Genomic DNA, 25442 nt, shown 5'->3' with positions numbered 1-25442 from the left:
GTACAGCTTGCTTCTTCACCTTTGCCAAGCTGCCGCTCTCTCCGGCTCCCGGAGGCGAAGAAGCGGCTTCTTCGCGCAAAGACGATTCAGCCGCTCACAGTGCTCTGCGGTGTGCAACTTCTGCCGAAAGACGCCCGTGAGCAGAGCTTAGCTCTGCAGAGCACCGTACCTTCATCTTTAGCCTCTCTTCTAGTCTACATCTTAGCAAAAAGCTTTTCCACTCTGTCTGGCAAGGAGAAACTGTGCCAGCACACAAAACATCTCCCATCGTGTTCTAGAGGCTGCACGGAGGTCTGCCGAGTGTTTTGCAAGAAGAGCAAGAAAGTTGTCCAAAACAGCTTCCAATCGAATATTCATGTGAATAGAAAAGGCAGGAGAGTGTTCAGGTACTGTTTTCTCTCAGTTGGCAAGCTGCACACACAATGGCAGTGTTGTACAGCTTGCTTCTTCACCTTTGCCAAGCTGCAGAGCACAGTGCCTTCGTCTTTAGCCTCTCTTCTCGTCTACATTTTAGCAAAAAGCTTTTCCACTCTGTCTGGCAAGGAGAAACTGTGCCAGCACACAAAACATCTACCATCGTGCTCTAGAGGCTGCACGGAGGTCTGCCGAGTGTTTTGTAAGAAGAGAAAGAAAGTTGTCCAAAACAGCTTGCAATCGAATATTCATGTGAATAGAAAAGGCAGGAGAGTGGTCAGGTACTGTTTTCTCTCAGTTGGCAAGCTGCACACACAATGGCACTGTTGTACAGCTTGCTTCTTAACCTTTGCCAAGCTGCAGAGCACAGTGCCTTCGTCTTTAGCCTCTCTTCTCGTCTACATCTTAGCAAAAAGCTTTTCCACTCTGTCTGGCAAGGAGAAACTGTGCCAGCACACAAAACATCTCCCATCGTGTTCTAGAGGCTGCACGGAGGTCTGCCGAGTGTTTTGCAAGAAGAGAAAGAAAGTTGTCCAAAACAGCTTCCAATCGAATATTCATGTGAATAGAAAAGGCAGGAGAGTGGTCAGGTACTGTTTTCTCTCAGGTGGCAAGCTGGACACACAATGACTCTGTTGTACAGCTTGCTTCTTCACCTTTGCCAAGCTGCAGAGCACAGTACCTTCGTCTTTAGCCTCTCTTCTCGTCTACATCTTAGCAAAAAGCTTTTCCACTCTGTCAGGCAAGGAGAAACTGTGCCAGCACACAAAACATCTCCCATCGTGTTCTAGAGGCTGCACGGAGGTCTGCCGAGTGTTTTGCAAGAAGAGAAAGAAAGTTGTCCAAAACAGCTTCCAATCGAATATTCATGTGAATAGAAAAGGCAGGAGAGTGGTCAGGTACTGTTTTCTCTCAGTTGGCAAGCTGAGCACACAATGGCAGTGTTGTACAGCTTGCTTCTACACCTTTGCCAAACTGCCGCTCTCTCCGGCTCCCGGAGGCGAAGAAGCGGCTTCTTCGCGCAAAGAGTATTCTGCCGCTCACAGTGCTTTGCGGTGTGCGACTTCTGCCGAAAGACGGCCGTGAGCAGAGCTTAGCTCTGCAGAGCACCGTAGCTTCGTCTTTAGACTCTCTTCTCGTCCACATCTTAGCAAAAAGCTTTTCCACTCTGTCTGGCCAGGAGAAACTGTGCCAGCACACAAAACATCTCCCATCGTGTTCTAGAGCTGGCACGGAGGTCTGCCGAGTGTTTTGCAAGAAGAGAAAGAAAGTTGTCCAAAACAGCTTCCAATCGAATATTCATGTGAATAGAAAAGGCAGGAGAGTGGTCAGGTACTGTTTTCTCTCAGTTGGCAAGCTGCACACACAATGGCACTGTTGTACAGCTTGCATCTTCAGCTTTGCCAAGCTGCAGAGCACAGTGCCTTCGTCTTTAGCCTCTCTTCTCGTCTACATCTTAGCAAAAAGCTTTTCCAATCTGTCTGGCAAGGAGAAACTGTGCCAGCACACAAAACATCTCCCATCGTGTTCTAGAGCTTGCACGGAGGTCTGACGAGTGTTTTGCAAGAAGAGAAAGAAAGTTGTCCAAAACAGCTTCCAATTAAATATTCATGTGAATAGAAAAGGCAGGAGAGTGGTCAGGTACTGTTTTCTCTCAGTTGGCAAGCTGCACACACAATGGCAAAGTTGTACAACTTGCTTCTTCACCTTTGCCAAGCTGCAGAGCACAGTACCTTCGTCTTTAGCCTCTCTTCTCGTCTACATCTTAGCAAAAAGCTTTTCCACTCTGTCTGGCAAGGAGAAACTGTGCCAGCACACAAAACATCTCCCATCGTGTTCTAGAGGCTGCACGGAGGTCTGCCGAGTGTTTTGCAAGAAGAGAAAGAAAGTTGTCCAAAACAGCTTCCAATCGAATATTCATGTGAATAGAAAAGGCAGGAGAGTGGTCAGGTACTGTTTTCTCTCAGTTGGCAAGCTGCACACACAATGGCAGTGTTGTACAGCTTGCTTCTTCACCTTTGCCAACCTGCAGAGCACAGTGCCTTCGTCTTTAGCCTCTCTTCTCGTCTACATTTTAGCAAAAAGCTTTTCCACTCTGTCTGGCAAGGAGAAACTGTGCCAGCACACAAAACATCTCCCATCGTGCTCTAGAGGCTGCACGGAGGTCTGCCGAGTGTTTTGTAAGAAGAGAAAGAAAGTTGTCCAAAACAGCTTGCAATCGAATATTCATGTGAATAGAAAAGGCAGGAGAGTGGTCAGGTACTGTTTTCTCTCAGTTGGCAAGCTGCACACACAATGGCACTGTTGTACAGCTTGCTTCTTAACCTTTGCCAAGCTGCAGAGCACAGTGCCTTCGTCTTTAGCCTCTCTTCTCGTCTACATCTTAGCAAAAAGCTTTTCCACTCTGTCTGGCAAGGAGAAACTGTGCCAGCACACAAAACATCTCCCATCGTGTTCTAGAGGCTGCACGGAGGTCTGCCGAGTGTTTTGCAAGAAGAGAAAGAAAGTTGTCCAAAACAGCTTCCAATCGAATATTCATGTGAATAGAAAAGGCAGGAGAGTGGTCAGGTACTGTTTTCTCTCAGGTGGCAAGCTGGACACACAATGACACTGTTGTACAGCTTGCTTCTTCACCTTTGCCAAGCTGCAGAGCACAGTACCTTCGTCTTTAGCCTCTCTTCTCGTCTACATCTTATCAAAATGCATTTCCACTCTGTCTGGCTAGGAGAAACTGTGCCAGCACACAAAACATCTCCCATCGTGTTCTAGAGGCTGCACGGAGGTCTGCCGAGTGTTTTGCAAGAAGAGAAAGAAAGTTGTCCAAAACAGCTTCCAATCGAATATTCATGTGAATAGAAAAGGCAGGAGAGTGGTCAGGTACTGTTTTCTCTCAGTTGGCAAGCTGCACACACAATGGCAGTGTTGTACAGCTTGCTTCTTCACCTTTGCCAAGCTGCAGAGCACAGTACCTTCGTCTTTAGCCTCTCTTCTCGTCTACATCTTAGCAAAAAGCTTTTCCACTCTGTCTGGCAAGGAGAAACTGTGCCAGCACACAAAACATCTCCCATAGTGTTCTAGAGGCTGCACGGAGGTCTGCCGAGTGTTTTGCAAGAGGAGAAAGAAAGTTGTCCAAAACAGCGTCCAATCGAATATTCATGTGAATAGAAAAGGCAGGAGAGTGGTCAGGTACTGTTTTCTCTCAGTTGGCAAGCTGCGCACACAATGGCAGTGTTGTACAGCTTGCTTCTACACCTTTGCCAAGCTGCCGCTCTCTCCGGCTCCCGGAGGCGAAGAAGCGGCTTCTTCGCGCAAAGACTATTCTGCCGCTCACAGTGATTTGCGGTGTGCGACTTCTGCCGAAAGACGGCCGTGAGCAGAGCTTAGCTCTGCAGAGCACCGTAGCTTCGTCTTTAGACTCTCTTCTCGTCCACATCTTAGCAAAAAGCTTTTCCACTCTGTCTGGCAAGGAGAAACTGTGCCAGCACACAAAACATCTCCCATCGTGTTCTAGAGCTGGCACGGAGGTCTGCCGAGTGTTTTGCAAGAAGAGAAAGAAAGTTGTCCAAAACAGCTTCCAATCGAATATTCATGTGAATAGAAAAGGCAGGAGAGTGGTCAGGTACTGTTTTCTCTCAGTTGGCAAGCTGCACACACAATGGCACTGTTGTACAGCTTGCATCTTCAGCTTTGCCAAGCTGCAGAGCACAGTGCCTTCGTCTTTAGCCTCTCTTCTCGTCTACATCTTAGCAAAAAGCTTTTCCACTCTGTCTGGCAAGGAGAAACTGTGCCAGCACACAAAACATCTCCCATCGTGTTCTAGAGCTTGCACGGAGGTCTGACGAGTGTTTTGCAAGAAGAGAAAGAAAGTTGTCCAAAACAGCTTCCAATTAAATATTCATGTGAATAGAAAAGGCAGGAGAGTGGTCAGGTACTGTTTTCTCTCAGTTGGCAAGCTGCACACACAATGGCAAAGTTGTACAACTTGCTTCTTCACATTTGCCAAGCTGCAGAGCACAGTACCTTCGTCTTTAGCCTCTCTTCTCGTCTACATCTTAGCAAAAAGCTTTTCCACTCTGTCTGGCAAGGAGAAACTGTGCCAGCACACAAAACATCTCCCATCGTGTTCTAGAGGCTGCACGGAGGTCTGCCGAGTGTTTTGCAAGAAGAGAAAGAAAGTTGTCCAAAACAGCTTCCAATCGAATATTCATGTGAATAGAAAAGGCAGGAGAGTGGTCAGGTACTGTTTTCTCTCAGTTGGCAAGCTGCACACACAATGGCACTGTTGTACAGCTTGCTTCTTCACCTTTGCCAAGCTGCAGAGCACAGTACCTTCGTCTTTAGCCTCTCTTCTCGTCTACATCTTAGCAAAAAGCTTTTCCACTCTGTCTGGCAAGGAGAAACTGTGCCAGCACACAAAACATCTCCCATCGTGTTCTCGAAGTTGCACGGAGGTCTGCCGAGTGTTTTGCAAGAAGAGAAAGAAAGTTGTCCAAAACAGCTTCCAATCGAATATTCATGTGAATAGAAAAGGCAGGAGAGTGGTCAGGTACTGTTTTCTCTCAGTTGGCAAGCTGCGCACACAATGGCACTGTTGTACAGCTTGCTTCTACACCTTTGCCAAGCTGCCGCTCTCTCCGGCTCCCGGAGGCGAAGAAGCGGCTTCTTCGCGCAAAGACGATTCAGCCGCTCACAGTGCTCTGCGGTGTGCGACTTTTGCCGAAAGACGCCCGGGAGCAGAGCTTAGCTCAGCAGAGCACCGAAACTTCGTCTTTAGCCTCTCTTCTCGTCTACATCTTAGCAAAAAGCTTTTCCACTCTGTCTGGCAAGGAGAAACTGTGCCAGCACACAAAACATCTCCCATCGTGTTCTAGAGGCTGCACGGAGGTCTGACGAGTGTTTTGCAAGAAGAGAAAGAAAGTTGTCCAAAACAGCTTCCAATCGAATATTCATGTGAATAGAAAAGGCGGGAGAGTGGTCAGGTACTGTTTTCTCTCAGTTGGCAAGCTGCACACACAATGGCAGTGTTGTACAGCTTGCTTCTTCACCTTTGCCAAGCTGCAGAGCACAGTACCTTCGTCTTTAGCCTCTCTTCTCGTCTACATCTTAGCAAAAAGCTTTTCCACTCTGTCTGGCAAGGAGAAACTGTGCCAGCACACAAAACATCTCCCATCGTGTTCTAGAGCTGGCACGGAGGTCTGCCAAGTGTTTAGCAAGAAGAGAAAGAAAGTTGTCCAAAACAGCTTCCAATTAAATATTCATGTGAATAGAAAAGGCAGGAGAGTGGTCAGGTACTGTTTTCTCTCAGTTGGCAAGCTGCACACACAATGGCAAAGTTGTACAGCTTGCTTCTTCAGCTTTGCCAAGCTGCAGAGCACAGTACCTTCGTCTTTAGCCTCTCTTCTCGTCTACATCTTAGCAAAAAGCTTTTCCACTCTGGCTGGCAAGGAGAAACTGTGCCAGCACACAAAACATCTCCCATCGTGTTCTAGAGGCTGCACGGAGGTCTGCCGAGTGTTTTGCAAGAAGAGAATGAAAGTTGTCCAAAACAGCTTCCAATCGAATATTCATGTGAATAGAAAAGGCAGGAGAGTGGTCAGGTACTGTTTTCTCTCAGTTGGCAAGCTGCACACACAATGGCACTGTTGTACAGCTTGCATCTTCACCTTTACCAAGCTGCAGAGCACAGTATCTTCGTCTTTAGCCTCTCTTCTCGTCTACATATTAGCAAAATGCATTTCCACTCTGTCTGGCAAGGAGAAACTGTGCCAGCACACAAAACATCTCCCATCGTGTTCTAGAGGCTGCACGGAGGTCTGCCGAGTGTTTTGCAAGAAGAGAAAGAAAGTTGTCCAAAACAGCTTCCAATCGAATATTCATGTGAATAGAAAAGGCAGGAGAGTGGTCAGGTACTGTTTTCTCTCAGTTGGCAAGCTGCACACACAATGGCAGTGTTGTACAGCTTGCTTCTTCACCTTTGCCAAGCTGCAGAGCACAGTACCTTCGTCTTTAGCCTCTCTTCTCGTCTACATCTTAGCAAAAAGCTTTTCCACTCTGTCTGGCAAGGAGAAACTGTGCCAGCACACAAAACATCTCCCATCGTGTTCTAGAGGCTGCACGGAGGTCTGCCGAGTGTTTTGCAAGAAGAGAAAGAAAGTTGTCCAAAACAGCTTCCAATCGAATATTCATGTGAATAGAAAAGGCAGGAGAGTGGTCAGGTACTGTTTTCTCTCAGTTGGCAAGCTGCACACACAATGGCAGTGTTGTACAGCTTGCTTCTTCACCTTTGCCAAGCTGCAGAGCACAGTACCTTCGTCTTTAGCCTCTCTTCTGGTCTACATCTTAGCAAAAAGCTTTTCCACTCTGTCTGGCAAGGAGAAACTGTGCCAGCACACAAAACATCTCCCATCATGTTCTAGAGCTTGCACGGAGGTCTGCCGAGTGTTTTGCAAGAAGAGAAAGAAAGTTGTCCAAAACAGCTTCCAATTAAATATTCATGTGAATAGAAAAGGCAGGAGAGTGGTCAGGTACTGTTTTCTCTCAGTTGGCAAGCTGCACACACAATGGCAGTGTTGTACAGCTTGCTTCTACACCTTTGCCAAGCTGCCGCTCTCTCCGGCTCCCGGAGGCGAAGAAGAGGCTTCTTCGCGCAAAGACGATTCTGCCGCTCACAGTGCTCTGCGGTGTGCGCCTTCTGCCGAAAGACGCCCGTGAGCAGAGCTTAGCTCTGCAGAGCACCGTACCTTCGTCTTTAGCCTCTCTTCTCGTCTACATCTCAGCAAAAAGCTTTTCCACTCTGTCTGGCAAGGAGAAACTGTGCCAGCACACAAAACATCTCCCATCGTGTTCTCGAGCTTGCACGGAGGTCTGCCGAGTGTTTTGCAAGAAGAGAAAGAAAGTTGTCCAAAACAGCTTCCAATCGAATAGTCATGTGAATAGAAAAGGCAGGAGAGTGGTCAGGTACTGTTTTCTCTCAGTTGGCAAGCTGCACACACAATGGCAGTGTTGTACAGCTTGCTTCTTCACCTTTGCCAAGCTGCAGAGCACAGTACCTTCGTCTTTAGCCTCTCTTCTCGTCTACATCTTAGCAAAAAGCTTTTCCACTCTGTCTGGCAAGGAGAAACTGTGCCAGCACACAAAACATCTCCCATCGTGTTCTAGAAGTTGCACAGAGGTCTGCCGAGTGTTTTGCAAGAAGAGAAAGAAAGTTGTCCAAAACAGCTTCCAATTGAATATTCATGTGAATAGAAAAGGCAGGAGAGTGGTCAGGTACTGTTTTCTCTCAGTTGGCAAGCTGCACACACAATGGCAGTGTTGTACAGCTTGCTTCTACACCTTTGCCAAGCTGCCGCTCTCTCCGGCTCCCGGAGGCGAAGAAGCGGCTTCTTCGCGCAAAGACGATTCTGCCGCTCACAGTGCTCTGCGGTGTGCGCCTTCTGCCGAAAGACGGCCGTGAGCAGAGCTTAGCTCTGCAGAGCACCGTAGCTTCGTCTTTAGCCTCTCTTCTCGTCTACATCTTAGCAAAAAGCTTTTCCACTCTGTCTGGAAAGGAGAAACTGTGCCAGCACACAAAACATCTCCCATCGTGTTCTAGAGCTTGCACGGAGGTCTGCCGAGTGTTTTGCAAGAAGAGAAAGAAAGTTGTCCAAAACAGCTTCCAATCGAATATTCATGTGAATAGAAAAGGCAGGAGAGTGGTCAGGTACTGTTTTCTCTCAGTTGGCAAGCTGCACACACAATGGCAGTGTTGTACAGCTTGCTTCTTCACCTTTGCCAAGCTGCAGAGCACACTACATTCGTCTTTAGCCTCTCTTCTCGTCTACATCTTAGCAAAAAGCTTTTCCACTCTGTCTGGCAAGGAGAAACTGTGCCAGCACACAAAACATCTCCCATCGTGTTCTAGAGGCTGCACGGAGGTCTGCCGAGTGTTTTGCAAGAAGAGAAAGAAAGTTGTCCAAAACAGCTTCCAATCGAATATTCATGTCAATAGAAAAGGCAGGAGAGTGGTCAGGTACTGTTTTCTCTCAGTTGGCAAGCTGCACACACAATGGCACTGTTGTACAGCTTGCTTCTTCACCTTTGCCAAGCTTCAGAGCACAGTACCTTCGTCTTTAGACTCTCTTCTCGTCTACATCTTAGCAAAAAGCTTTTCCACTCTGTCTGGCAAGGAGAAACTGTGCCAGCACACAAAACATCTCCCATCGTGTTCTCGAGCTTGCACGGAGGTCTGCCGAGTGTTTTGCAAGAAGAGAAAGAAAGTTGTCCAAAACAGCTTCCAATCGAATATTCATGTGAATAGAAAAGGCAGGAGAGTGGTCAGGTACTGTTTTCTCTCAGTTGGCAAGCTGCGCACAGAATGGCACTGTTGTACAGCTTGCTTCTACACCTTTGCCTAGCTGCCGCTCTCTCCGGCTCCCGGAGGCGAAGAAGAGGCTTCTTCGCGCAAAGACGAGTCAGCCGCTCACAGTGCTCTGCGGTGTGCGACTTCTGCCGAAAGACGCCCGTGAGCAGAGCTTAGCTCTGCAGAGCACCGTACCTTCGTCTTTAGCCTCTCTTCTGGTCTACATCTTAGCAAAAAGCTTTTCCACTCTGTCTGGCAAGGAGAAACTGTGCCAGTACACAAAACATCTCCCATCGTGTTCTCGAGCTTGCACGGAGGTCTGCCGAGTGTTTTGCAAGAAGAGAAAGAAAGTTGTCCAAAACAGCTTCCAATCGAATATTCATGTGAATAGAAAAGGCAGGAGAGTGGTCAGATACGGTTTTCCCTCAGTTGGCAAGCTGCACACACAATGGCAGTGTTGTACAGCTTGCTTCTTCACCTTTGCCAAGCTGCAGAGCACAGTGCCTTCGTCTTTAGCCTCTCTTCTCGTCTACATTTTAGCAAAAAGCTTTTCCACTCTGTCAGGCAAGGAGAAACTGTGCCAGCACACAAAACATCTCCCATCGTGCTCTAGAGGCTGCACGGAGGTCTGCCGAGTGTTTTGTAAGAAGAGAAAGAAAGTTGCCCAAAACAGCTCGCAATCGAATATTCATGTGAATAGAAAAGGCAGGAGAGTGGTCAGGTACTGTTTTCTCTCAGTTGGCAAGCTGCACACACAATGGCACTGTTGTACAGCTTGCTTCTTCACCTTTGCCAAGCTGCAGAGCACAGTGCCTTCGTCTTTAGCCTCTCTTCTCGTCTACATCTTAGCAAAAAGCTTTTCCACTCTGTCTGGCAAGGAGAAACTGTGCCAGCACACAAAACATCTCCCATCGTGTTCTAGAGGCTGCACGGAGGTCTGCCGAGTGTTTTGCAAGAAGAGAAAGAAAGTTGTCCAAAACAGCTTCCAATCGAATATTCATGTGAATAGAAAAGGCAGGAGAGTGGTCAGGTACCGTTTTCTCTCAGGTGGCAAGCTGGACACACAATGACACTGTTGTACAGCTTGCTTCTTCACCTTTGCCAAGCTGCAGAGCACAGTACCTTCGTCTTTAGCCTCTCTTCTCGTCTACATTATGGCAAAAAGCTTTCCCACTCTGTCAGGCAAGGAGAAACTTTGCCAGCACACAAAACATCTCCCATCGTGTTCTAGAGGCTGCACGGAGGTCTGCCGAGTGTTTTGCAAGAAGAGCAAGAAAGTTGCCCAAAACAGCTTCCAATCGAATATTCATGTGAATAGAAAAGGCAGGAGAGTGGTCAGGTACTGTTTTCTCTCAGTTGGCAAGCTGCACACACAATGGCAGTGTTGTACAGCTTGCTTCTTCACCTTTGCCAAGCTGCAGAGCACAGTACCTTCTTCCATAGCCACTCTTCTCGTCCACATCTTAGCAAAAAGCTTTTCCACTCTGTCTGGCAAGGAGAAACTGTGCCAGCACACAAAACATCTCCCATCGTGTTCTAGAGCTTGCACGGAGGTCTGCCGAGTGTTTTGCAAGAAGAGAAAGAAAGTTGTCCAAAACAGCTTCCAATCGAATATTCATGTGAATAGAAAAGGCAGGAGAGTGGTCAGGTACTGTTTTCTCTCAGTTGGCAAGCTGCGCTCACAATGACACTGTTGTACAGCTTGCTTCTTCACCTTTGCCAAGCTGCAGAGCACAGTACCTTCGTCTTTAGCCTCTCTTCTCGTCTACATCTTAGCAAAAAGTTTTCCACTCTGTCTGGCAAGGAGAAATTGTGCCAGCACAGAAAACATCTCCCATCGTGTTCTAGAGGCTGCACGGAGGTCTGCCGAGTGTTTTGCAAGAAGAGCAAGAAAGTTGCCCAAAACAGCTTCCAATCGAATATTCATGTGAATAGAAAAGGCAGGAGAGTGGTCAGGTACTGTTTTCTCTCAGTTGGCAAGCTGCACACACAATGGCAGTGTTGTAGAGCTTGCATCTTCACCTTTGCCACGCTGGAGAGCACCGTACCTTCGTCTTTAGCCTCTCTTCTGGTCTACATCTTAGCAAAAAGCTTTTCCACTCTGTCTGGCAAGGAGAAACTGTGCCAGCACACAAAACATCTCCCATCGTGTTCTAGAGCTTGCACGGAGGTCTGCCGAGTGTTTTGCAAGAAGAGAAAGAAAGTTGTCCAAAACAGCTTCCAATCGAATATTCATGTGAATATAAAAGGTAGGAGAGTTGTCACTTACTGTATTCTCTCAGTTGGCAAGCTGCACACACAATGGCAGTGTTGTACAGCTTGCTTCTTCACCTTTGCCAAGCTGCAGAGCACAGTACCTTCGTCTTTAGCCTCTCTTCTCGTCTACATCTTAGCAAAAAGCATTTCCACTCTTTCTGGCTAGGAGAAACTGTGCCAGCACACAAAACATCTCCCATCGTGTTCTAGAGGCTGCACGGAGGTCTGCCAAGTGTTTTGCAAGAAGAGAAAGAAAGTTGTCCAAAACAGCTTCCAATCGAATATTCATGTGAATAGAAAAGGCAGGAGAGTGGTCAGGTACTGTTTTCTCTCAGTTGGCAAGCTGCACACACAATGGCACTGTTGTACAGCTTGCTTCTTCACCTTTGCCAAGCTGCAGAGCACAGTGCCTTCGTCTTTAGCCTCTCTTCTCGTCTACATCTTAGCAAAAAGCTTTTCCACTCTGGCTGGCAAGCAGAAACTGTGCCAGCACACAAAACATCTCCCATCGTGTACTAGAAGTTGCACGTAGGTCTGCCGAGTGTTTTGCAAGAAGAGAAAGAAAGTTGTCCAAAACAGCTTCCAATCGAATATTCATGTGAATAGAAAAGGCAGGAGAGTGGTCAGGTACTGTTTTCTCTCAGTTGGCAAGCTGCGCACACAATGGCAGTGTTGTACAGCTTGCTTCTTCACCTTTGCCAAGCTGCCGCTCTCTCCGGCTCCCGGAGGCGAAGAAGCGGCTTCTTCGCGCAAAGACGATTCTGCCGCTCACACTGCTCTGCGGTGTGCGACTTCTGCCGAAAGACGCCCGTGAGCAGAGCTTAGCTCTGCAGAGCACCGTACCTTCGTCTTTAGCCTCTCTTCTCGTCTACATCTTAGCAAAAAGCTTTTCCACTCTGTCTGGCAAGGAGAAACTGTGCCAGTACACAAAACAACTCCCATCGTGTTCTCGAGCTTGCACGGAGGTCTGCCGAGTGTTTTGCAAGAAGAGAAAGAAAGTTGTCCAAAACAGCTTCCAATCGAATATTCATGTGAATAGAAAAGGCAGGAGAGTGGTCAGATACGGTTTTCTCTCAGTTGGCAAGCTGCACACACAATGGCACTGTTGTACAGCTTGCTTCTTCACCTTTGCCAAGCTGCAGAGCACAGTACCTTCTTCCTTAGGCTCTCTTCTCGTCCACATCTTAGCAAAAAGCTTTTCCACTCTGTCTGGCAAGGAGAAACTGTGCCAGCACACAAAACATCTCCCATCGTGCTCTAGAGGCTGCACGGAGGTCTGCCGAGTGTTTTGTAAGAAGAGAAAGAAAGTTGTCCAAAACAGCTTCCAATCGAATATTCATGTGAATAGAAAAGGCAGGAGAGTGGTCAGGTACTGTTTTCTCTCAGTTGGCAAGCTGCACACACAATGGCAGTGTTGTACAGCTTGCTTCTTCACCTTTCCCAAGCTGCAGAGCACAGTATCTTCGTCTTTAGCCTCTCTTCTCGTCTACATCTTAGCAAAAAGCTTTTCCACTCTGTCTGGCAAGGAGAAACTGTGCCAGCACACAAAACATCTCCCATCGTGTTCTAGAGGCTGCACGGAGGTCTGCCGAGTGTTTTGCAAGAAGAGAAAGAAAGTTGTCCAAAACAGCTTCCAATCGAATATTCATGTGAATAGAAAAGGCAGGAGAGTGGTCAGGTACTGTTTTCTCTCAGTTGGCAAGCTGCACACACAATGACACTGTTGTACAGCTTGCTTCTTCACCTTTGCCAAGCTGCAGAGCACAGTACCTTCGTCTTTAGCCTCTCTTCTCGTCTACATTTTAGCAAAAAGCTGTTCCACTCTGTCAGGCAAGGAGAAACTGTGCCAGCACACAAAACATCTCCCATCGTGTTCTAGAGGCTGCACGGAGGTCTGCCGAGTGTTTTGCAAGAAGAGCAAGAAAGTTGCCCAAAACAGCTTCAAATCGAATATTCATGTGAATAGAAAAGGCAGGAGAGTGGTCAGGTACTGTTTTCTCTCAGTTGGCAAGCTGCACACACAATGGCAGTGTTGTACAGCTTGCTTCTTCACCTTTGCCAAGCTGCAGAGCACAGTACCTTCTTCCTTAGCCTCTCTTCTCGTCCACATCTTAGCAAAAAGCTTTTCCACTCTGTCTGGCAAGGAGAAACTGTGCCAGCACACAAAACATCTCCCATCGTTTTCTCGAGCTTGCACGGAGGTCTGCCGAGTGTTTTGCAAGAAGAGAAAGAAAGTTGTCCAAAACAGCTTCCAATCGAATATTCATGTGAATAGAAAAGGCAGGAGAGTGGTCAGGTACTGTTTTCTCTCAGTTGGCAAGCTGCGCTCACAATGGCAGTGTTGTACAGCTTGCTTCTTCACCTTTGCCAAGCTGCAGAGCACAGTACCTTCGTCTTTAGCCACTCTTCTCGTCTACATCTTAGCAAAAAGCTTTTCCACTCTGTCTGGCAAGGAGAAACTGTGCCAGCACACAAAACATCTCCCATCGTGTTCTAGAGCTTGCACGGATGTCTGCCGAGTGTCTTGCAAGAAGAGAAAGAAAGTTGTCCAAAACAGCTTCCAATTAAATATTCATGTGAATATAAAAGGTAGGAGAGTTGTCACTTACTGTTTTCTCTCAGTTGGCAAGCTGCACACACAATGGAAGTGTTGTACAGCTTGCTTCTACACCTTTGCTAAGCTGCAGAGCACAGTACCTTCGTCTTTAGCCTCTCTTCTCGTCTACATCTCAGCAAAAAGCTTTTCCACTCTGTCTGGCAAGGAGAAACTGTGCCAGCACACAAAACATCTCCCATCGTGTTCTAGAAGTTGCACGGAGGTCTGCCGAGTGTTTTGCAAGAAGAGAAAGAAAGTTGTCCAAAACAGTTTCCAATCGAATATTCATGTGAAACGAAAAGGCAGGAGAGTGGTCAGGTAGTGTTTTCTCTCAGTTGGCAAGCTGCGCACACAATGGCAGTGTTGTACAGCTTGCTTCTTCACCTTTGCCAAGCTGCCGCTCTCTCCGGCTCCCGGAGGCGAAGAAGCGGCTTCTTCGCGCAAAGACGATTCAGCGGCTCACAGTGCTCTGCGGTGTGCGCCTTCTGCCGAAAGACGCCCGTGAGCAGAGCTTAGCTCTGCAGAGCACCGTACCTTCGTCTTTAGCCTCTCTTCTCGTCTACATCTTAGCAAAAAGCTTTTCCACTCTGTCTGGCAAGGAGAAACTGTGCCAGCACACAAAACATCTCCCATCGTATTCTAGAGGCTGCACGGAGGTCTGCCGAGTGTTTTGCAAGAAGAGAAAGAAAGTTGTCCAAAACAACTTCCAATCGAATATTCATGTGAATAGAAAAGGCAGGAGAGTGGTCAGGTACTGTTTTCTCTCAGTTGGCAAGCTGCACACACAATGGCCGTGTTGTACAGCTTGCTTCTTCACCTTTGCCAAGCTGCAGAGCACAGTGCCTTCGTCTTTAGCCTCTCTTCTCGTCTACATCGTAGCAAAAAGCATTTCCACTCTTTCTGGCTAGGAGAAACTGTGCCAGCACACAAAACATCTCCCATCGTGCTCTAGAGGCTGTACGGAGGTCTGCCGAGTGTTTTGTAAGAAGAGAAAGAAAGTTGTCCAAAACAGCTTCCAATCGAATATTCATGTGAATAGAAAAGGCAGGAGAGTGGTCAGGTACTGTTTTCTCTCAGTTGGCAAGCTGCACACACAATGGCAGTGTTGTACAGCTTGCTTCTTCACCTTTGCCAAGCTGCAGAGCACAGTGCCTTCGTCTTTAGCCTCTCTTCTCGTCTACATCTTAGCACAAAGCTTTTCCACTCTGTCTGGCAAGGAGAAACTGTGCCAGCACACAAAACATCTCCCATCGTGTTCTAGAGGCTGCACGGAGGTCTGCCGAGTGTTTTGCAAGAAGAGAAAGAAAGTTGTCCAAAACAGCTTCCAATCGAATATTCATGTGAATAGAAAAGGCAGGAGAGTGGTCAGGTACTGTTTTCTCTCAGTTGGCAAGCTGCACACACAATGACACTGTTGTACAGCTTGCTTCTTCACCTTTGCCAAGCTGCAGAGCACAGTACCTTCGTCTTTAGCCTCTCTTCTCGTCTACATTATAGCAAAAAGCTTTTCCACTCTGTCAGGCAAGGAGAAACTGTGCCAGCACACAAAACATCTCCCATCGTGTTCTAGAGGCTGCACGGAGGTCTGCCGAGTGTTTTGCAAGAAGAGCAAGAAAGTTGCCCAAAACAGCTTCCAATCGAATATTCATGTGAATAGAAAAGGCAGGAGAGTGGTCAGGTACTGTTTTCTCTCAGTTGGCAAGCTGCACACACAATGGCAGTGTTGTACAGCTTGCTTCTTCACCTTTGCCAAGCTGCAGAGCACAGTATCTTCTTCCTTAGCCACTCTTCTCGTCCACATTTTAGCAAAAAGCTTTTCCACTCTGTCTGGCAAGGAGAAACTGTGCCAGCACACAAAACATCTCCCATCGTGTTCTAGAGCTTGCACGGAGGTCTGCCGAGTGTTTTACAAGAAGAGAAAGAAAGTTGTCCAAAACAGCTTCCAATCGAATATTCATGTGAATAGAAAAGGCAGGAGAGTGGTCAGGTACTGTTTTCTCTCAGTTGGCAAGCTGCGCTCACAATGACACTGTTGTACAGCTTGCTTCTGCACCTTTGCCAAGCTGCAGAGCACAGTACCTTCGTCTTTAGCCTCTCTTCTCGTCTACATCTTAGGAAAAAGCTTTTCCACTCTGTCTGGCAAGGAGAAATTGTGCCAGCACAGAAAACATCTCCCATCGTGTTCTAGAGGCTGCACGGAGGTCTGCCGAGTGTTTTGCAAGAAGAGCAAGAAAGTTGCCCAAAACAGCTTCCAATCGAATATTCATGTGAATAGAAAAGGCAGGAGAGTGGTCAGGTACTGTTTTCTCTCAGTTGGCAAGCTGCACACACAATGGCAGTGTTGTAGAGCTTGCATCTTCACCTTTGCCAAGCTGGAGAGCACCGTACCTTCGTCTTTAGCCTCTCTTCTGGTCTACATCTTAGCAAAAAGCTTTTCCACTCTGTCTGGCAAGGAGAAACTGTGCCAGCACACAAAACATCTCCCATCGTGTTCTAGAGCTTGCACGGAGGTCTGCCGAGTGTTTTGCAAGAAGAGAAAGAAAGTTGTCCAAAACAGCTTCCAATTGAATATTCATGTGAATATAAAAGGTAGGAGAGTTGTCACTTACTGTATTCTCTCAGTTGGTAAGCTGCACACACAATGGAAGTGTTGTACAGCTTGCTTCTTCAACTTGCCAAGCTGCAGAGCACAGTACCTTCGTCTTTAGCCTCTCTTCTCGTCTACATCTTAGCAAAAAGCATTTCCACTCTTTCTGGCTAGGAGAAACTGTGCCAGCACACAAAACATCTCCCATCGTGTTCTAGAGGCTGCACGGAGGTCTGCCAAGTGTTTTGCAAGAAGAGCAAGAAAGTTGTCCAAAACAGCTTCCAATCGAATATTCATGTGAATAGAAAAGGCAGGAGAGTGGTCAGGTACTGTTTTCTCTCAGTTGGCAAGCTGCACACACAATGGCACTGTTGTACAGCTTGCTTCTTCACCTTTGCCAAGCTGCAGAGCACAGTGCCTTCGTCTTTAGCCTCTCTTCTCGTCTACATCTTAGCAAAAAGCTTTTCCACTCTGTCTGGCAAGGAGAAACTGTGCCAGCACACAAAACATCTCCCATCGTGTACTAGAAGTTGCACGTAGGTCTGCCGAGTGTTTTGCAAGAAGAGAAAGAAAGTTGTCCAAAACAGCTTCCAATCGAATATTCATGTGAATAGAAAAGGCAGGAGAGTGGTCAGGTACTGTTTTCTCTCAGTTGGCAAGCTGCGCACAAAATGGCAGTGTTGTACAGCTTGCTTCTTCACCTTTGCCAAGCTGCAGAGCACAGTACCTTCGTCTTTAGCCTCTCTTCTCGTCGACATCTTAGCAAAAAGCTTTTCCACTCTGTCTGGCAAGGAGAAATTGTGCCAGCACAGAAAACATCTCCCATCGTGTTCTGGAGGCTGCACGGATGTCTGACGAGTGTTTTGCAAGAAGAGAAAAAAGTTGCCCAAAACAGCTTCCAATCGAATATTCATGTGAATAGAAAAGGCAGGAGAGTGGTCAGGTACTGTTTTCTCTCAGTTGGCAAGCTGCACACACAATGGCAGTGTTGTACAGCTTGCTTCTTCACCTTTGCCAAGCTGCAGAGCACCGTACCTTCGTCTTTAGCCTCTCTTCTCGTCTACATATTAGCAAAAAGCTTTTCCACTCTGTCTGGCAAGGAGAAATTGTGCCAGCACAGAAAACATCTCCCATCGTGTTCTAGAGGCTGCACGTAGGTCTGCCGAGTGTTTTGCAAGAAGAGAAAGAAAGTTGTCCAAAACAGCTTCCAATCGAATATTCATGTGAATAGAAAAGGCAGGAGAGTGGTCAGGTACTGTTTTCTCTCAGTTGGCAAGCTGCACACACAATGGCACTGTTGTACAGCTTGCTTCTTCACCTTTGCCAAGCTTCAGAGCACAGTACCTTCGTCTTTAGCCTCTCTTCTCGTCTACATCTTTGCAAAAAGCTTTTCCACTCTGTCTGGCAAGGAGAAACTGTGCCAGCACACAAAACATCTCCCATCGTGTTCTAGAAGTTGCACGGAGGTCTGCCGAGTGTTTAGCAAGAAGAGAAAGAAAGTTGTCCAAAACAGCTTCCAATCGAATATTCATGTGAATAGAAAAGGCAGGAGAGTGGTCAGGTACTGTTTTCTCTCAGTTGGCAAGCTGCGCACACAAAGGCACTGTTGTACAGCTTGCTTCTACACCTTTGCCAAGCTGCCGCTCTCTCCGGCTCCCGGAGGCGAAGAAGCGGCTTCTTCGCGCAAAGACGAGTCAGCCGCTCACAGTGCTCTGCGGTGTGCGACTTCTGCCGAAAGATGCCCGTGAGCAGAGCTTAGCTCTGCAGAGCACCGTACCTTCGTCTTTAGCCTCTCTTCTGGTCTACATCTTAGCAAAAACCTTTTCCAGTCTGTCTGGGAAGGAGAAACTGTGCCAGCACACAAAACATCTCCCATCGTGTTCTCGAGCTTGCATGGAGGTCTGCCGAGTGTTTTGCAAGAAGAGAAAGAAAGTTGTCCAAAACAGCTTCCAATCGAATATTCATGTGAATAGAAAAGGCAGGAGAGTGGTAAGATACGGTTTTCTCTCAGTTGGCAAGCTGCACACACAATGGCAGTGTTGTACAGCTTGCTTCTTCACCTTTGCCAAGCTGCAGAGCACAGTACCTTCTTCCTTAGTCTCTCTTCTCGTCCACATCTTAGCAAAAAGCTTTTCCACTCTGTCTGGCAAGGAGAAATTGTGCCAGCACACAAAACATCTCCCATCGTGTTCTCGAGCTTGCACGGAGGTCTGACGAGTGTTTTGCAAGAAGAGAAAGAAAGTTGTCCAAAACAGCTTCCAATCGAATATTCATGTGAATAGAAAAGGCAGGAGAGTGGTCGGGTACTGTTGTCTCTCAGTTGGCAAGCTGCACACACAATGGCAGTGTTGTACAGCTTGCTTCTTCACCTTTGCCAAGCTGCAGAGCACAGTACCTTCGTCTTTAGCCTCTCTTCTCGTCTACATCTTAGCAAAAAGCTTTTCCACTCTGTCTGGCAAGGAGAAACTGTGCCAGCACACAAAACATCTCCCATCGTGTTCTAGAGCTTGCACGGAGGTCTGCCGAGTGTTTTGCAAGAAGAGAAAGAAAGTTGTCCAAAACAGCTTCCAATTAAATATTCATGTGAATATAAAATGTAGGAGAGTTGTCACTTACTGTTTTCTCTCAGTTGGTGGGCTGCACACACAATGGAAGTGTTGTACAGCTTGCTTCTACACCTTTGCCAAGCTGCAGAGCACACTACCTTCGTCTTTAGCCTCTCTTCTCGTCTACATCTCAGCAAAAAGCTTTTCCACTCTGTCTGGCTTGGAGAAACTGTGCCAGCACACAAAACATCTCCCATCGTGTTCTAGAGGCTGCACGGAGGTCTGACGAGTGTTTTGCAAGAAGAGCAAGAAAGTTGCGCAAAACAGCTTCCAATCGAATATTCATGTGAATAGAAAAGGCAGGAGAGTGGTCAGGTACCGTTTTCTCTCAGTTGGCAAGCTGCACACACAATGGCACTGTTGTACAGCTTGCTTCTTCACCTTTGCCAAGCTGCAGAGCACAGTGCCTTCGTCTTTAGCCTCTCTTCTCGTCTACATCTTAGCAAAAAGCTTTTCCACTCTGTCTGGCAAGGAGAAACTGTGCCAGCACACAAAACATCTCCCATCGTGTTCTAGGGGCTGCACGGAGGTCTGCGGAGTGTTTTGCAAGAAGAGAAAGAAAGTTATCCAAAACAGCTTCCAATCGAATATTCATGTCAATAGAAAAGGCAGGAGAGTGGTCAGGTACTGTTTTCTCTCAGTTGGCAAGCTGCACACACAATGGCACTGTTGTACAGCTTGCTTCTTCACCTTTGCCAAGCTGCAGAGCACAGTGCCTTCGTCTTTAGCCTCTCTTCTCGTCAACATCGTAGCAAAAAGCTTTTCCACTTTGTCAGGCAAGGAGAAACTGTGCCAGCACACAAAACATCTCCCATCGTGTTCTAGGGGCTGCACGGAGGTCTGCGGAGTGTTTTGCAAGAAGAGAAAGAAAGTTATCCAAAACAGCTTCCAATCGAATATTCATGTCAATAGAAAAGGCAGGAGAGTGGTCAGGTACTGTTTTCTCTCAGTTGGCAAGCTGCACACACAATGGCACTGTTGTACAGCTTGCTTCTTCACCTTTGCCAAGCTGCAGAGCACAGTGCCTTCGTCTTTAGCCTCTCTTCTCGTCAACATCGTAGCAAAAAGCTTTTCCACTTTGTCAGGCAAGGAGAAACTGTGCCAGCACACAAAACATCTCCCATCGTGCTCTAGAGGCTGCACGGGGGTCTGCCGAGTGTTTTGTAAGAAGAGAAAGAAAGTTGTCCAAAACAGCTTCCAATCGAATATTCATGTGAATAGAAAAGGCAGGAGAGTGGTCAGGTACTGTTTTCTCTCAGTTGGCAAGCTGCACACACAATGGCAGTGTTGTACAGCTTGCTTCTTCACCTTTGCCAAGCTTCAGAGCACAGTACCTTCTTCCTTAGCCTCTCTTCTCGTCCACATCTTAGCAAAAAGCTTTTCCACTCTGTCTGGCAAGGAGAAACTGTGCCAGCACACAAAACATCTCCCATCGTGTTCTAGAGGCTGCACGGAGGTCTGCCGAGTGTTTTGCAAGAAGAGAAAGAAAGTTATCCAAAACAGCTTCCAATCGAATATTCATGTCAATAGAAAAGGCAGGAGAGTGGTCAGGTACTGTTTTCTCTCAGTTGGCAAGCTGCACACACAATGGCACTGTTGTACAGCTTGCTACTTCACCTTTGCCAAGCTGCAGAGCACAGTGCCTTCGTCTTTAGCCTCTCTTCTCGTCAACATCGTAGCAAAAAGCTTTTCCACTTTGTCAGGCAAGGAGAAACTGTGCCAGCACACAAAACATCTCCCATCGTGGTCTAGAGGCTGCACGGGGGTCTGCCGAGTGTTTTGTAAGAAGAGAAAGAAAGTTGTCCAAAACAGCTTCCAATCGAATATTCATGTGAATAGAAAAGGCAGGAGAGTGGTCAGGTACTGTTTTCTCTCAGTTGGCAAGCTGCACACACAATGGCAGTGTTGTACAGCTTGCTTCTTCACCTTTGCCAAGCTTCAGAGCACAGTACCTTCTTCCTTAGCCTCTCTTCTCGTCCACATCTTAGCAAAAAGCTTTTCCACTCTGTCTGGCAAGGAGAAACTGTGCCAGCACACAAAACATCTCCCATCGTGTTCTCGAGCTTGCACGGAGGTCTGCCGAGTGTTTTGCAAGAAGAGAAAGAAAGTTGTCCAAAAAACCTTCCAATCGAATATTCATGTGAATAGAAAAGGAGGAGAGTGGTCAGGTACTGTTTTCTCTCAGTTGGCAAGCTGCGCACAAAATGGCAGTGTTGTACAGCTTGCTTCTTCACCTTTGCCAAGCTGCAGAGCACAGTACCTTCGTCTTTAGCCTCTCTTCTCGTCTACATCTTAGCAAAAAGCTTTTCCACTCTGTCTGGCAAGGAGAAATTGTGCCAGCACAGAAAACATCTCCCATCGTGTTCTAGAGGCTGTACGGAGGTCTGCCGAGTGTTTTGCAGGAAGAGCAAGAAAGTTGCCCAAAACAGCTTCCAATCGAATATTCATGTGAATAGAAAAGGCAGGAGAGTGGTCAGGTACTGTTTTCTCTCAGTTGGCAAGCTGCACACACAATGGCAGTGTTGTACAGCTTGCTTCTTCACCTTTGCCAAGCTGCAGAGCACAGTGCCTTCGTCTTTAGCCTCTCTTCTCGTCTACATCTTAGCAAAAAGCTTTTCCACACTGTCTGGCAAGGAGAAACTGTGCCAGCACACAAAACATCTCCCATCGTGTTCTAGAGGCTGCACGGAGGTCTGCCGAGTGTTTTGCAAGAAGAGAAAGAAAGTTGTCCAAAACAGCTTCCAATCGAATATTCATGTGAATAGAAAAGGCAGGAGAGTGGTCAGGTACTGTTTTCTCTCAGTTGGCAAGCTGCGCACACAATGGCACTGTTGTACAGCTTGCTTCTACACCTTTGCCAAGCTGCAGAGCACAGTGCCTTCGTCTTTAGCCTCTCTTCTCGTCTACATTTTAGCAAAAAGCTTTTCCACTCTGTCAGGCTAGGAGAAACTGTGCCAGCACACAAAACATCTCCCATCGTGTTCTAGAGGCTGCACAGAGGTCTGCCGAGTGTTTTGCAAGAAGAGAAAGAAAGTTGCGCAAAACAGCTTCCAATCGAATATTCATGTGAATAGAAAAGGCAGGACAGTGGTCAGGTACTGTTTTCTCTCAGTTGGCAAGCTGCACACACAATGGCAGTGTTGTACAGCTTGCTTCTTCACCTTTGCCAAGCTGCAGAGCACAGTACCTTCTTCCTTAGCCTCTCTTCTCGTCCACATCTTAGCAAAAAGCTTTTCCACTCTGTCTGGCAAGGAGAAACTGTGCCAGCACACAAAACATCTCCCATCGTGTTCTCGAGCTTGCACGGAGGTCTGCCGAGTGTTTTGCAAGAAGAGCAAGAAAGTTGCCCAAAACAGCTTCCAATTAAATATTCATGTGAATAGAAAAGGCAGGAGAGTGGTCAGGTACTGTTTTCTCTCAGTTGGCAAGCTGCACACACAATGGCAGTGTTGTACAGCTTGCTTCTTCACCTTTGCCAAGCGGCAGAGCACAGTACCTTCGTCTTTAGCCTCTCTTCTCGTCTACATCTTAGCAAAAAGCTTTTCCAATCTGTCTGGGAAGGAGAAATTGTGCCAGCACAGAAAACATCTCCCATCGTGTTCTAGAGGCTGTACGGAGGTCTGCCGAGTGTTTTGCAAGAAGAGAAAGAAAGTTGTCCAAAACAGCTTCCAATCGAATATTCATGTGAATATAAAAGGTAGGAGAATTGTCACTTACTGTATTCTCTCAGTTGGCAAGCTGCACACACAATGGAAGTGTTGTACAGCTTGCTTCTTCACCTTTGCCAAGCTGCAGAGCACAGTACCTTCGTCTTTAGCCTCTCTTCTCGTCTACATCTTAGCAAAAAGCATTTCCACTCTTTCTGGCTTGGAGAAACTGTGCCAGCACACAAAATATCTCCCATCGTGTTCTAGAGGCTGCACGGAGGTCTGCCGAGTGTTTTGCAAGAAGAGCAAGAAAGTTGTCCAAAACAGCTTCCAATCGAATATTCATGTGAATAGAAAAGGCAGGAGAGTGGTCAGGTACTGTTTTCTCTCAGTTGGCAAGCTGCACACACAATGGCACTGTTGTACAGCTTGCTTCTTCACCTTTGCCAAGCTGCAGAGCACAGTACCTTCGTCTTTAGGACCTCTTCTCGTCTACATCTTAGCAAAAAGCTTTTCCACTCTGTCTGGCAAGGAGAAACTGTGCCAGCACACAAAACATCTCCCATCGTGTTCTCGAGCTTGCACGGAGGTCTGCCGAGTGTTTTGCAAGAAGAGAAAGAAAGTTGTCCAAAACAGCTTCCAATCGAATATTCATGTGAATAGAAAAGGCAGGAGAGTGGTCAGGTACTGTTTTCTCTCAGTTGGCAAGCTGCGCACACAATGGCAGTGTTGTACAGCTTGCTTCTTCACCTTTGCCAAGCTGCCGCTCTCTCCGGCTCCCGGAGGCGAAGAAGCGGCTTCTTCGCGCAAAGACGATTCTGCCGCTCACAATGCTCTGCGGTGTGCGACTTCTGCCGAAAGACGCCCGTGAGCAGAGCTTAGCTCTGCAGAGCACCGTACCTTCGTCTTTAGCCTCTCTTCTCGTCTACATCTTAGCAAAAAGCTTTTCCACTCTGTCTGGCAAGGAGAAACTGTGCCAGCACACAAAACATCTCCCATCGTGTTCTCGAGCTTGCACGGAGGTCTGCCGAGTGTTTTGCATGAAGAGAAAGAAAGTTGTCCAAAACAGCTACCAATCGAATATTCATGTGAATAGAAAAGGCAGGAGAGTGGTCAGATACGGTTTTCTCTCAGTTGGCAAGCTGCACACACAATGGAAGTGTTGTACAGCTTGCTTCTTCACCTTTGCCAAGCTGCAGAGCACAGTACCTTCGTCTTTAGCCTCTCTTCTCGTCTACATCTTAGTAAAAAGCTTTTCCACTCTGTCTGGCAAGGAGAAACTGTGCCAGCACACAAAACATCTCCCATCGTGTTCTAGAGCTTGCACGGAGGTCTGCCGAGTGTTTTGCAAGAAGAGAAAGAAAGTTGTCCAAACAGCTTCCAATTAAATATTCATGTGAATATAAAAGGTAGGAGAGTTGTCACTTACTGTTTTCTCTCAGTTGGCAAGCTGCACACACAATGGCAGTGTTGTACAGCTTGCTTCTTCACCTTTGCCAAGCTGCAGAGCACAGTACCTTCGTCTTTAGCCTCTCTTCTCGTCTACATCTTAGCAAAAAGCTTTTCCACTCTGTCTGGCAAGGAGAAACTGTGCCAGCTCACAAAACATCTCCCATCGTGTTCTAGAGGCTGCACGGAGGTCTGCCGAGTGTTTTGCAAGAAGAGAAAGAAAGTTGTCCAAAACAGCTTCCAATCGAATATTCATGTGAATAGAAAAGGCAGGAGAGTGGTCAGGTACTGTTTTCTCTCAGTTGGCAAGCTGCGCACACAATCGCACTGTTGTACAGCTTGCTTCTACACCTTTGCCAAGCTGCAGAGCACAGTGCCTTCGTCTTTAGCCTCTCTTCTCGTCTACATTTTAGCAAAAAGCTTTTCCACTCTCTCTGGCAAGGAGAAACTGTGCCAGCACACAAAACATCTCCCATCGTGTTCTAGAGGCTGCACGGAGGTCTGCGGAGTGTTTTGCAAGAAGAGAAAGAAAGTTGTCCAAAACAGCTTCCAATCGAATATTCATGTGAATAGAAAAGGCAGGAGAGTGGTCAGGTACTGTTTTCTCTCAGTTGGCAAGCTGCACACACAATGGCAGTGTTGTACAGCTTGCTTCTTCACCTTTGCCAAGCTGCAGAGCACAGTACCTTCTTCCTTAGCCTCTCTTCTCGTCCACATCTTAGCAAAAAGCTTTTCCACTCTGTCTGGCAAGGAGAAACTGTGCCAGCACACAAAACATCTCCCATCGTGTTCTCGAGCTTGCACGGAGGTCTGCCGAGTGTTTTGCAAGAAGAGAAAGAAAGTTGTCAAAAACAGCTTCCAATCGAATATTCATGTGAATAGAAAAGGCAGGAGAGTGGTCAGGTACTGTTTTCTCTCAGTTGGCAAGCTGCGCTCACAATGGCAGTGTTGTACAGCTTGCTTCTTCACCTTTGCCAAGCTGCAGAGCACAGTACCTTCGTCTTTAGCCTCTCTTCTCGTCTACATCTTACCAAAAAGCTTTTCCTCTCTGTCTGGCAAGGAGAAATTGTGCCAGCACAGAAAACATCTCCCATCGTGTTCTAGAGCTTGCACGGAGGTCTGCCGAGTGTTTTGCAAGAAGAGAAAGAAAGTTGTCCAAAACAGCTTCCAATCGAATATTCATGTGAATATAAAAGGTAGGAGAGTTGTCACTTACTGTATTCTCTCAGTTGGCAAGCTGCACACACAATGGAAGTGTTGTACAGCTTGCTTCTTCACCTTTGCCAAACTGCAGAGCACAGTACCTTCGTCTTTAGCCTCTCTTCTCGTCTACATCTTAGCAAAAAGCATTTCCAATCTTTCTGGCTAGGAGAAACTGAGCCAGCACACAAAACATCTCCCATCGTGTTCTAGAGGCTGCACGGAGGTCTGCCGAGTGTTTTGCAAGAAGAGCAAGAAAGTTGCCCAAAACAGCTTCCAATCGAATATTCATGTGAATAGAAAAGGCAGGAGAGTGGTCAGGTACTGTTTTCTCTCAGTTGGCAAGCTG

The sequence above is a fragment of the Melozone crissalis genome, unplaced genomic scaffold (genome assembly GCF_028551555.1).
Source record: "Melozone crissalis strain CALT ecotype California unplaced genomic scaffold, PUWL_Pcris_2 ptg000062l_1, whole genome shotgun sequence".
NCBI lineage: Eukaryota > Metazoa > Chordata > Aves > Passeriformes > Passerellidae > Melozone > Melozone crissalis.
Note: the sequence above shows the minus strand (reverse complement) of the source record.